Here is a 13,853-nt window from a genome sequence, read left to right as displayed (position 1 = left end):
ATTATTATCAAAGTATTTCTTCAGTTTGGTTATTAATTGGTTTAAATATTTGGCAGCTCCCATATTCGGGGCATATATATTGAGGATTGTTAAGTCCTCTTGTTGGATAGATCCTTTGAGTATGAGATAGTGTCCCTCTTCATCTCTCACTATAGTCTTCGGGGTAAATTTTAATTTATCTGATATAAGGATGGCAACCCCTGCTTTCTTTTGAGGACCATTTGAATGGTAAATGGTTCTCCAACCTTTTATTTTCAGGTTGTAGGTGTCCTTCTGTCTAAAATGAGTCTCTTGTAGACAGCAAATAGATGGGTCCTGCTTTTTTATCCAGTCTGAAACCCTGCGCCTTTTGATGGGGTCATTAAGCCCGTTCACATTCAGAGTTACTATTGATAGATATGAGTTTAGTGTCATCATATCTATTCAGTCCTTGTTTTTGTGGATTGTTCCACTGAACTTCTTCTTAAAAGGGAATTTTAAGAGTTCCCCTTAAAATTTCTTGCAGAGCTGGTTTGGAGGTTACATATTCTTTCAGTTCCTGCCTGTCTTGGAAGCTCTTTATCTCTCCTTCCATTTAGAATGAGAGTCTTGCTGGACAAAGTATTCTTGGTTGCATGTTCTTCTCATTTAGGACCCTGAATATATCCTGCCAGCCCTTTCTGGCCTGCCAGGTCTCTGTGGAGAGGTCTGCTGTTACCCTAATATTCCTCCCCATAAAAGTCAGGGACTTTTTTTCTCTTGCTGCTTTAAGGATCTTCTCCTTATCTTTGGAATTTGCAAGCTTCACTATTAAATGTCGAGGTGTTGAACGGTTTTTGTTGATTTTAGGGGGGGAATCTCTCTATTTCCTGGATCTGAATGCCTGTTTCCCTTCCCAGATTAGGAAAGTTTTCAGCTAGGATTTGTTCAAATACATATTCTGGCCCTCTGTCCCTTTCGGCGCCCTCGGGAACCCCAATTAAACGTAGGTTTTTCTTCCTCAGGCTGTCATTTATTTCCCTTAATCTATCTTCATGGTCTTTTAATTGCCTGTCTCTTTTTTCCTCAGTTTCCCTCTTTGCCATCAACTTGTCTTCTATGTCACTCACTCGTTCTTCCATCTCGTTAAGCCTCGTCGTTAGGACTTCTAGCTTGGATTGCATCTCATTTAATTGATTTTTAATTTCTGCCTGATTGGATCTAAATTCTGCAGTCATGAAGTCTCTTGAGTCCTTTATGCTTTTTTCTAGAGCCACCAGTAGCTGTAAAATAGTGCTTCTGAATTGGCTTTCTGACATTGAATTGTAAGCCAGATTTTGTAACTCTGTGGGAGAGAGGACTGTTTCTGATTCTTTTTTTTGAGGTGAGGTTTTCCTTCTAGTCATTTTGCTCAGTGCAGAGGGGCCAAAAACAAGTTGTATTGGGAAAAGGAGAAAAAGAGAGGAGAGAAAGAAGGAAAGAAAAGAGAAAAAAAAAACAAAAAGGAAGAAAAAAAGAAAAAAAAGAGAAGAAAAAGAGAAAGAAAAAGAAAGAAAGGAAAATAAGGGTGGGGGAAGCAAACAGAAATCAAAAAGAAAAAAAAAAAAACCACACGGGGGAGTATCTTCTGATTCTGTATACTCTAAGTCCCTTGACTTCGCCTGGAACTGGTCCGTGTCGCTGGTCTTCTGGGGGAGGGGCCTGCTGTGCTGATTCTCAGGTGTTAGCACTTGGGGGAGCTGCTCTGCCCCTGCCTGGTGCAGGGCTCAGTGGGGGTTGTTCACCCCGTGAGGCCCCAGGAGGAACAGCCCCAGTGGCGGCGGCAGCTCTGGGACCCTGGAGTCAGCCCCCGCAGTAGCTCCGGGGCTCTCCGTCTGCAGGGCCTGGGGGCTCCCGGGCGGGGCCGCTGATCTGCTCAGTTCCAGGCAGGAGCGTCCTCACTGTCCTGGGCCCTCCCGGCCTCTGCCTGTCCCGGGGGAGGCCGGATCCTGGGCTGTGTCCCGGTGCCCTGGGCACTCTCCCGGGGCGCAGGTGCCTGTTAGTGTCCCAGGGAGCCCGAGGGCGTCCCCGCCTTTCTGGGGATCCTGCTCCAATTCCCCGGGAGGCTTTTCCCCCGGGAAGGTCGGTGCAGCTCCTGCTCCTCCGGGACGGGGCTCTCCTGTCCTGGGGACACTCGCCCCGGCCTCAGCCCGGCTCCTCGCGGGGCCCCTCCCCCTTGGAGGCCTTTTGTTTCTTTATTTCTTTTTCCCCGTCTTCCTACCTGATAGAAGCACGAACTCTTCTCACTGTAGCGTTCCAGCTGGTCTCTCTTTAAATCTCAGGCCGAATTCGTAGATTTTCAGGATGATTGGATGGTTTTCTAGGTAATTTGTTGGGGACAGGTGGTTTGGAGACCCTACTCTTCCGCCGTCTTGCCCCGAGCTGATCATATCATTTTCTGTTTTAAAATCTTACAATGGCTTTCCACCAAACTTAGAATGAACTTCAAAGTTCTTATTTCATTTTATAAGGTTCAATAAAAACTGTTTTTCTTTGGCCATTACCTCCATAACTTTTTATTTTTCTGCTCTTTCTCTAATTCTTCAACTACTTTGGCCACTTTGCTGACCCTCAAGCATTTCATGAATTCTTCTGCTGCCACATTTTTGTTTTTCTGCTTTTTCTACTGGAAAACTCTTTCCCCAGATAGTCATGTGATTTCTCCTCCTCTTCATTTCATCCAAGTCTCTGCTCAGAGGTCGATGTCTCAGAAAAGCCTATGTTGACCATTGTAACTTGTATAATAGTTTCTGTTACTCATTTTATTCTATTTTACATATCTTTATAGCAATCATTTCTGCCTGACATTACACACACACACACACACACACACACACAAACACACACAGTATAAGCCAGTATAATCTCATTTTAGTTAATTATATCTATAAAGATTCTTTTTCCAAATAAGGTCATATTCTGAAGTTCCAGTTGAATGCAAATGTTTGGGGGGCAATAGTCAACCCAGCACAGTCCCCAAGACAAGCCACAGTCTTTTTGTATCCTTGGAAGCAACATCCTATCACCTCAGTAGCATAGAATTGGTAGAAATGTTAATAAGCCAATTCTACGCTCAGGGGAGGAGATTACGCAGTGTGCAAATCCCAGGAGGTTGAGACCATTGAGACCCATTTTAGAGGCTCTCTCCCATGAGCATGGACTTGGAAGAGATCTTTGGAAGTTAAGGCTCCACCCTACTGCTGTGATTGACTGTATGATCTTAGCTTTGGTTCTCCTGAAAGCAGAACCTGAAACAATGACTTCCATGCAAATAGTTTCCTGGAAGTGATCCTAGAAATGGGGGATTAGGAAGGAATAGAGAAGGAAAAACCATGACTTGGATGTGTTATTGAATTGGCACCTATGGGGGAATGGTGTTCTATCCCACAGAGATTTCTGAAGAGGCCTATAGAATACTACTCAGAATTATCCATCTGAGGAAATAAAGAAGGAACATTTCCCCTCACTGACTGAGAACTGACCCATGGTGAATTGCCTATTTGCATTTCCAAGTTGGGCAAATGGATTGGTCGATCTGGCTCCCATGGGCAACCTATGCTGAAGTTTTTAGAAGAGTCCTATGACACTTAAGTGATGTCAGACTGAAGGTGTCTGAAGTCTATGCAGAACTATTTGCCATACTTGCATTTGGAATTGAGGTGAGGCCAAGAAGATATAAGGCAGTGCCCAAGAGATTCATGATAAAAGGGAGAGGCTAGAAAAAATTAGAAATTTAATGACAAAAGAGTTTTCTATTTGAAGTCAGAGATAGTTCACCTACATAACCATCATATGTCTTCCCATTTTAGTTTTCCAGACTAAAAACCATAACTCTTCTCCTGTCTGAGATCCAACCATTTCCTGGCCTAGAGTTATTGCTGATCAGATTAACTAACCATTGACTTACTCCCACATATAAATATTCCAATAAATATTCACATATACAAATATAATAGTCTTATGATAAAGACATTGGTCCTAAGATCTGGGCTATTAGTTTATATCATAGTCTTCTTTTTTATATATTTGTGGTCTTAAAAAAATAAAAAGAAAATAAGCCAAAACAATGAAAGTGATTATCATCTCTAGATCATTGCTAACAGAAATATAACATAAGTCACACATGTATTTTAATTCTTTCATAGACACATTTAAAAAAGTAAAAAGAAACATGTGAAGTTAATTTTAATGATATATTTTAAACCCAATTGTGATATTGTGATTTATAATAAGAAATAGATATTTTGCTTCACAAGGGCCGAGGGTGGGTGGTTCCAAGATGGGCCATTTTGGCATGAAGATTATTCTGAATTAAAAAAGCAACTAAACCCCAGCAGATTCAGGAAGAGCCCTTCAATCCCCTCCTTAACTGCCTAGAAAGAATTTAGAAGGTTGATCTGCTCTAAGAAGAGAGTTATCACCATAACTCTGTTATTGTATAAAGTAGGTATGATTGATAGGAAGGAACCTAGCAAAGCCTTCCCTTTATTTCTTCAGACTGGCCTAAGGTGTGCCATAGTTTACTTATCCTGAATTGCAATTTCTCTTCTCTTTCTTTATAAACTCACTTTGCTGGCAAAATAACCAGCCATTTTATTTTTGGGGTCGACAAGACAGCCCCAGTAGATCAAAAAACTGGACTTTATTTTATTATTTCTGAAATAAGATTTACTAAGGATTATTCAAAGGCTGTAGTGTCCTAAAAATCATTTTATTTCAAATTAATTTTTTACTTATAGAAAGTTGCAAAACTAGTAAAAAGTGTTCTCTTAAGTTACTTGCCCCATTATGTTTAATGCAAACATTTTGTATAACCATCGGACAACTATCAAGAACAGGAAATTAGCACTAGTACGATATTATTAGTTAAACTACAGACCTTATTTGAGTTATCAAAAATATCTGGCAGGTAGGTACTAATAATTTCTTTCACTACTTTCAGAACATGTAAAAAACCCACTAGTCTTGTCTTTTCAGGATTAAAACCCTTCACAATTTTAAAGGAAATACAGTAACATTGTTAGCTCCTGGGTTTGTTGTTGTTGTTAAAACTCATTTGAATACTTTTCGAACAATGTTTTTCACACTTTGGTGTCTATAAACTTACCAGGGATATTTGTCAACAATTTGTCTTGGGCCCCATCCTTAAATCCATGTACAGTTGGGATGGGGGAGCTTAGGAATATGCATTTTAGACAATCATTTGCTGGTGGATCACTCTTTGATGAACATGAGCTTATAGGCAGATTAGCAGAAATCAATGTGGTATATTGGAGGGGTTTTGAAAAAGATCCTTCATCAACTTGATTTTTTTTTTTCTTTTAAGAATGACTCACTAGGGGCACCTGGATGGCTCAGTTGGTTTTGCTTCTGCGTTCTGCTCAGGTCATGATATCCAGTTCCTGGAATTGAGCCCTGTGTCAGGCTCCCTGCACAGTGGGGAGTCTGCTTCTCTCTCTCACTCTCTCTCTTTCCCTATGCCCTGCCTCCCTGCTCATTTTCAATCTCTCTCAAATAAATAAAATCTTAAAAAAAAGAATGACTCACTAATACATTTTAAAAGAAGTTTTAGGGATCCCTGGGTGGCGCAGCGGTTTAGCGCCTGCCTTTGGCCCAGGGCGCGATCCTGGAGACCCAGGATCGAATCCCACGTCGGGCTCCTGGTGCATGGAGCCTGCTTCTCCCTCTGCCTATGTCTCTGCCTCTCTCTCTCTCTCTCTCTGTGACTATCATAAATAAATAAAAATTTAAAAAAAAAAAAAATAAAACATGCATGCATTACCTGGTGGAACACATAGGTTACCTATTTTTTTTCCTGATATAAGTTGTTGTCCTATGAGGTAGCTACATGATGCAAGAGAGAATGGGAACAAGATATAGGGTAGAACCCCAGTAGTCACAAACCCTATAAAGTGTCTCCAAGGCGTTAAAATCAGTCCTACTGGCATCTCAGCCACTAGAGGTAGGGAAGCAAATAGCTCACACTCAAAAGAAGTTAGTACAGCGGGATCCCTGGGTGGTGCAGCAGTTTGGTGCCTGCCTTTGGCCCAGGGCGCGATCCTGGAGACCCGGGATCGAATCCCACATCGGGCTCCCGGTGCATGGAGCCTGCTTCTCCCTCTGCCTGTGTCTCTCTGCCTCTCTCTCTCTCTATCTGTGACTATCATAAATAAATAAAAAATTAAAAAAAAAAAGAAGTTAGTACAGCACCAAAATGTTCATACCTTCCCATTTTTTCCCCTCAATTTTCTACAGTCTATTATGCAAACACACATCAGATGTTGATCCTAAACTCCTCTGGTGTACAGATTCTACATTTACCACCACTCCTGCCGCATTGTCCTCCTATCTACCTACTGGCCACTTAGAAACTTTGTAGGGCCAATCAGTCATATATTCTAATACAATAAGGCATTACATTAATAATTGGGCTATTATCTTAATAATATCTTTTTACATAAGCATATAGAGTTTAATAATTTAATTTTGTGATGTTCAAGAAATTCAGATAACATTTTCCAGGAAACAACTTGTAGCAGAAAGCACGCACAGCAGTGAAGATTTTATCAACACTAAAATATTTCTCTTATTAGTTCTAGCACTTCTTGTGGTGTAAATGAATAGATACTACTGATATCAGTTTTCTTCCTGTAAAGGGAAGCAGACTGATAAGAGCACAGAAGCTATTTTATAGTAGATGCTAAAAGACCACATCACACCCATAAATGCAGATACTCTTCTCTTACTATTTTTGTAATAATGGACTAAACCAAAAATCTCCAGAATTTATGGTAAGAAATATTATATTATAATATATATTATTTACTGAAATCTCATATTTCCAGCAGTATCTATATATGGTGAAACTTATGTCTGAAGGGAGCATATAGAGTAAAATTGCTGCCTATAAATTGGGAAGAGAAGACAGTATTGTCAGAAAATGGAGAGAAGGGTAGTCTCCATCATTTACTAATGATGTTAGGGACTGACAGTAAGAAGTAGATTCTAGGGATCCCTGGGTGGCGCAGCGGTTTAGCGCCTGCCTTTGGCCCAGGGCGCGATCCTGGAGACCCGGGATCGAATCCCACGTCGGGCTCCCGGTGCATGGAGCCTGCTTCTCCCTCTGCCTGTGTTTCTCTCTCTCTCTCTCTCTGTGACTATCATAAATAAATAAAATTAAAAAAAAAAAGAAGTGGCTTCTAGAATTCTCTTGGATTTTCTTTGGAATTGGAAAGTTCTGTTTGTCAAATGATTCATCTTAACTATCTGGTAATTGGGGTGACCATCTGTGTTAGCTAATTGGTTTTATCCAGAGAAAAATAAAACTTTTCATACCTTTGTGACAGGACATTGCAAATGTGAGCAAGGTACCACTGAAGTTAGGCTCCTACCTTCCCACAGAAACTGGAGATAGGGGTGTCATCTCTTGAAATATTTCCAACTCAAAGATAAGACTTCAGGTCTTTGAGAAAGATATTCCTGGATCATAAAGCTGACATAAAGGTCTATCTAGGTTTTTTAAAAATGTAACTCAGGTGTAGAAATGAAACAGCAACTGCTATAATTTAAAAAATAAAACAGGGGCACCTGGGTAGCTCAGTGGATTAGGTGTCTGCCTTTGGCTTAGGTCATGATCCCAGGGTTAGGATTGAGTCCCATGTCAGGCTCCCTACTCAGCAGAGAGTCGGCCTCTCCCTTTCCCTCTGCTGCTCTCCCTTCCTCATTCTCTCTCACTCTTTCTGTGTCAAGTAAATAAATAAAATATTAAAAAAATAAAAATAAAACAATTGGCACAGTATCTTTAAGCCTTTGTTGTTATCATCTCTTTCCTGAACAAAGATACTTTATTTTCTTTGAGTAGATGAAGATTGTGTGGCTACTTTTTAAACCATCTAATTTTTTTTTTAACATCTAATGCATAAGCCAAACTTGGTACAATGGACCTTCAATGAGGATCAATGGGACATCTATGAGATATTTGCTTTGTAAGTGCCAAGAAAATGTGGTAAGCAAGAATTAAAATAAGTCTTAAAAATAATGCTTTGTTGTGTTTTTTTTTTAGAATTGCTTCATCTGTTTTTCATTGTTATTAAAAATAATACTTTAAAAATAACTTGTTAATCAGTGATCAATAAGGAAATTGCTAATATCCAACATGAAAATTTCAGCTTTTAGCAATTTGATTTTTACATCTGCTGAAAACATTACTTAGATTTGCTATAATTTATTTAACCACTCATATATTGATAGACACTTCAGCTATTTCTGATTTCCCCTAATGAATAGAATGCTGCAGGGAACATATTTGTATTTGTTAGGTAATTAATAAAATAAATAAAAAATCTTTAAAAAAAACAAAACTAGATATTCTCTCTCATAAGTTCCCGGAAAATAGATTCTATGTCAGAGATTTCTGTGTGTTTATTGAATAGAGTTCACTGAAATAACACTGCTAAGACAGTGAGGTAAGCAGTATTGGCAAGAGGAGAAGTTGCCACAAGGCTTTTAATCAATGTCAGGCAGTGCTTTGAAGCTGACATATCTCCTTAGACATACACTGGCCTCTCTGACATGTACTAAACTGAAGAAAAGACTCTAGGGCTTTGAAGCCAACTCCTCCCTCACTCATTGGCCAATTGTGATAGTACTCTTGGGCTGCTATAACAGAATATCATAGACTGGGTAGCTTGTAAGCAACAGATATTTATTTTTCACAGCTCTGGAGACTAGGAAGCCCAAGATCAAGGTGCTAGGAGATTTGGTACCTGGTGGGAACTTGCTTCTTGGTTCTTAGACTGCCATCTTCTCCTTATGTCATTACATGGTAGGAGGGCCAAGGGAGGTCTTCAGGGTCTCTCTTATGAAAAAGGCATTAATCTAATTTATAAAGGCTCTGCCCTCATGACCAAATAACCTATCAGGACTTCTCCAAGTACTTTGTAACTGAGCTATCTACATCCTTTCTTGCTGCCCTCCATACGATGGCCCCTCTCTAGGCAAAGTGATCTCCCTAAAACAAAAATTGACTAGATCATCCCCCTGCTTAAAATATCCAAATAGCTGTACATTGGTTTTAGGATGAAGATATCCTAACATGGCTTACCAGGCCTAATAGGATCTGGTCCCTGACTATGTCTCAGCTTTATCTCAGGCCATTGTCCCTTATTCTTAATGCTGAAAGCCACATTTGCCTTTCTTCACATACTCTTGGGCAGTATCCACTCTCTTCTTTTCCCAGTTTCTTATGGCTGCCACACACCTTGGCTTGTGGTCACATCACTCCAATCTCTGTCTCCATCTTTATACCTTTCTCCTCTTCTGTGTCCAATTTCCCTCTGCTTCTCTCTTATAAGGACACATACAGTTAGATTTACAGACCACCTAAATTATTAAGGATGATCTCTCCATGTTAAGATTTTTACCTTATATCTGCAAAGACTCTTTTTCCTTATAAGGTAACATTTCTAGGTTCCAGGGATTAGGACCCAATATCCATTGGTAGCCATTATTCAGCCTACTACAGCTTCCATATAAATCCACAAGACATCGCATGTAGAGTTATAGTAGCATAAACTTGATTTCAGGAAGCAGAGAGAGATAATGATTTGGAATTGGCAATGATGGGCAAGGAAATATCCTCTTCACTTATATGGACAACGGTAAAAAGGACTGGGGAGAAACCACTTTAAATGGAGGTGAAGAAATCTTTATACTGGAAGAAAATCAGGTTCCAGCTAGAGCAAGAAGATGATGTTTGGAGAAGAGATTGAGGACATGAAGATTTTGCAGAAATCACACTGTGACTTTCAAAGCACACCCCAGCAGTCTTTAGAGAGTTGGAGAAAGGAATAAGAAGGACTCATATTAGAGAATGGGACAAGCCTGAACTGGGAGTTTAGAGATTCCTGAGATGAGTGATGTGAACAGTGATAAAGGGCAAGAGGAGATTAAACCTGATGGCCTTCAAGGCAATTTGTGGTGAAAGGGGTGTAAGAATTGGCTTACAGAGAAAGAAGGTGGGAGGCTCTCCAAGAATATAGGAATCAAATGAGAAAAAAAATATCCAGAAAAACTGAGTTGAATCCTTATCAAAATCATGTGGGAAAAATATTTTCTTTTATAATTGTTATTAGTTACTATACTGTATGAAATTATTAGTTTTGTTTTATTTTTAATGTTTTAATTAGCAACAGGGCCTCCAGAAAAGTAATCGTGTATTTAAAAATAAATATGAGGACAGTACTAAATAAATTGCACTCAGTATGCCATTTAAAAATGGATGTTTTTCCAAAGAGAAATATGTAGGCAGGACTCCAGATGGAAATCAAAGTTTACACCAGGAATTAAAATCTACCTCTGCAAATGAAGTAATTCTGAAAGCATAATTAGGAGATCTATGTTAAAAATATATATATAAAGGAAGAGAACTCAATTGCCATTTGTGAAAGCACTCTTCAAAAAAACAACACAAAACAGAACTTGTGAAGTAGTATAAAATATTGGTAGTTTCAGAAAGCTGAAAACATATTGCAAACCATAATAAAGGGTATAGAATCTATAATTTGAGTAGTTTTTTTCTAAAGTACTTGCTAAGTATTCACTACTAAGGAGAAATTTGTGTTTAATTGAATCAACAAAATCAAATTTATCACATAAGTATATTTACCACTATAAAGATTTGAGACTAAATGTTTGACTGGTGATAGTGTATTTAAAATTTTATGTTTTGTTAATAAGTTTATTATTATAAAACATATAGGTTAATATGTTTTGAAATAATGAATACTCATTTTCTTTTTATGAAAATTCCACTTGAAAAGTGCATTGGAATATGTTATCTCTTGGACATGTCAGTTTTCTTGGAAAAAGTCATTTAATTATAATAACAATATTTACATGTGTTAAAACATATTTGGTTTCTTTTTCTTTTTTAAAAAACAGATTTTATTTATTTATTCATGAGAGACACAGAGAGAGAGAGAGGAAGAGACATAGGCAGAAGCAGGGAACCCGATGTGGGACTCGATCCTGGATCCCAGATCATGCCCTAGGCCAAAGGCAGACATTCAACTGCTGAGCCACCCAGGCGTCCCACATATTTGATTTCTTTTATCACATGTTATCTCTTTAGGTGCAGATGAATTCTTTTTTCTGTCTTTTACATCTATCTCCAAAGTACCTAATAAGGTGCTGTGCACTGTGGTAAATTTTCAGTACTTATTGTTGCCAGGGTCTTTATTTTGCTTTCATACAGACAGAATTCCTTTTTAAATAACTTACATATTTTTATTTTTCCAGAAACTTGCTATGGAGTATAACACATATAGAAAAGAATACAGAAGACAAATGTATAGATCAACGAACTGTCTGTCACAAAGCAACACTCATGTAATTACCACCTAATCAAGAAATAGTGCACTGCCAGAAGCAACATCCCACCTCCCCCCTAAAAAAGTTTCCCCCAAGCAACGTGCCTTTTTCCTCTAAAAAGCAAACACTATCCTGGACTTCTAACGTTATATTTAAATCTAAGTGTTTGAATATTATAGAAATGGATAGTACATATTATTTTGTGTCTGATTCTTTCATTTGTGAGAGTCATCTATGTTTCTGCATGTTTTGAAGTTTTTTTACTTGAAATGCTGTAGAACATTTTACTGTATGAAAATACTGCAAAGTTTGTTGTTATTCTATTGTTGGTGGACAATTGGGTTTTCCCCTTGGAGCTAAGGTGAATGGTGTTGCTGGGAATGTTCTTATATGTAGTTTTGGTGCACATATGTATGCCATTTGTGGTGGGTTTAGAATAGTAGTGAAATTGCTGGCTTATAAGGCTTGTACAAATTCTGTTTTATAGAAACTGAAGCCGATTCCCAAAGTGGCTGCACCAATTTACACTCCCACCGGCTCCTCTACCCCATCAACCCTTGGTATTATTAGTTTTTTTTAGTTTAAGCCCACATGATCAGTATATAGTAGTTTTTTGATTTCCATTTCCTTGTTGAGTAACAGAGTTGAACATCTTTTTATATGATTATGGACATTTATACATCTTATTTTTTTCTAAAGTGTCGATTAAAGTTTGTTTTTTTTTTTTCTATTGGGAAGTCTGCCTTTTAAAAATTAACTTACAGGAGAGCTTTATCTACTCTGCATATAATTTTTTTTTGTCAGAAAAATATATAGTTTCCATTCTGTGGCTTGCATTTCAGATTCTTAATGGGTCTTTTGATAAATAGAGGAGTTCTAAATGTAGTCTAATTTATCAATTTTATCTTTTATGGTTAATACTTTTTGTGTGAAGACTTTGCTTTCTTCAAGATCATAAAGATCTTTTCCTAAATTGTCTTTTAAAGATTATTATTTTACCCATTACATTAAGATTTATGATCTCCCTAAAGTAGGAATATATTTTTTTCCCCTATAAAGATATCCAATTTTAGGCATAGAGCATATATTTACACTTAAAATGTTGGCTTTCCCATAGCAGACCCTGGATGCCATTTTGGACTCTGTTTCCTTTATACTCTCAGATATCCTTTTCAGCTTCTAAGACTCCCAGCATCCTTTTTCACAAATAGCAGCTCCAAATAATAGGCTAACTTCTTTATGTTTATCTTTACCTAGATCTTGGCCCTGAAATTCTTCGTTGTCTTGTTAGCTCTATGATCTCTTCAAAAGAATTTTAACATATATTTTATTCATCTTTCTTACTATAATTATCAGAAGTGTTGGTCTAAATTGCTTGTCCATCATTATTGGAAATTCTAGTCCCATTTATTTAAAAATATAGTCTTGATTTTACTCTCATTATATATGTGATCTTTGACAAGTAATTTAAACTCTTGAGGTTCAGTTTCCTCACTTGTAGAATGAGAGAGTACTTAATAGAATTGTTGAAAGTTTTAATATGAAATGGTGTATATAAGAACTTTGGAAGTGATGCTATAGGCGTGCTGGTATACCTTCAATAAGTGGCAGCTACTATTTTTGTTATATGAGTGGTGATAAAAATAATTATTAAGATGATGATGAGAATAGCAGTACTTCTGCATAACTCTATCACATTGCCTTCCCTAATCTTCTAGTCTAAAGGGGATATAAGGTTAATCTGACAACATATAGGCTTCAAATAATGATTGCTTCTAATTTTTAGATTTTCCCAAGCCATAATTTCAATAACTTATTCTGAAGTTTTTTAACCTAAAATTGATATCAGACTCAGTGGTAAATGATTTTAAATGTCAACTTTTCTCATGTAAAAGATAAACTATACTATCTTTGTTCTTATATTTCTTTCATTTTATGATATATCAAAATTCCATGGTTACTAGTTATGATACTATCAGTTTCATCTGTACATACTCCTAGTAATTCATCTTACATGAAGACTGAAACTAACTGAACAGTAGTTTTGTCTCATCTTTTTATTAATGTTGGACTTCAGTTCACTATATTACAAGGGCCGGCAAGGCAGGTAAATTTCCCCTCAATTTTCCGCTATAGGAACAGATTATATAATCAAATCGTATTTTCAGCAACAAACATTACCAATGCACAAGAAGTGGTGTTTTACTCTGGAGGACTTACAGGAAGTAGGCAGTCAAGTGTTGGAATATTTGGTTTTGATATATATACATTGCTTATTGAATAACAGATCTGTTTACTAGGTTACACCAGTTTCCTTGAGAATATGAAGTTAGTTTCCTTGTTATGGATTTCATACACAGGGAATAGGATAGCTCTTACTCTAAGTTAACAAAATAACATCTTGGTCAGGAAAATATGTTTCGTGAGTTTAATAAATATGAAATAATTCCCTACAGCTTGAGCATATGGACTTTATTGGTAAAACT

This window comes from Vulpes lagopus, chromosome 12 (assembly GCF_018345385.1).
Source record: "Vulpes lagopus strain Blue_001 chromosome 12, ASM1834538v1, whole genome shotgun sequence".
NCBI classification, from domain to species: Eukaryota; Metazoa; Chordata; class Mammalia; order Carnivora; family Canidae; genus Vulpes; species Vulpes lagopus.
The sequence above is the reverse complement of the archived record's forward strand: the minus strand, read 5'-3'. Positions refer to the sequence as shown.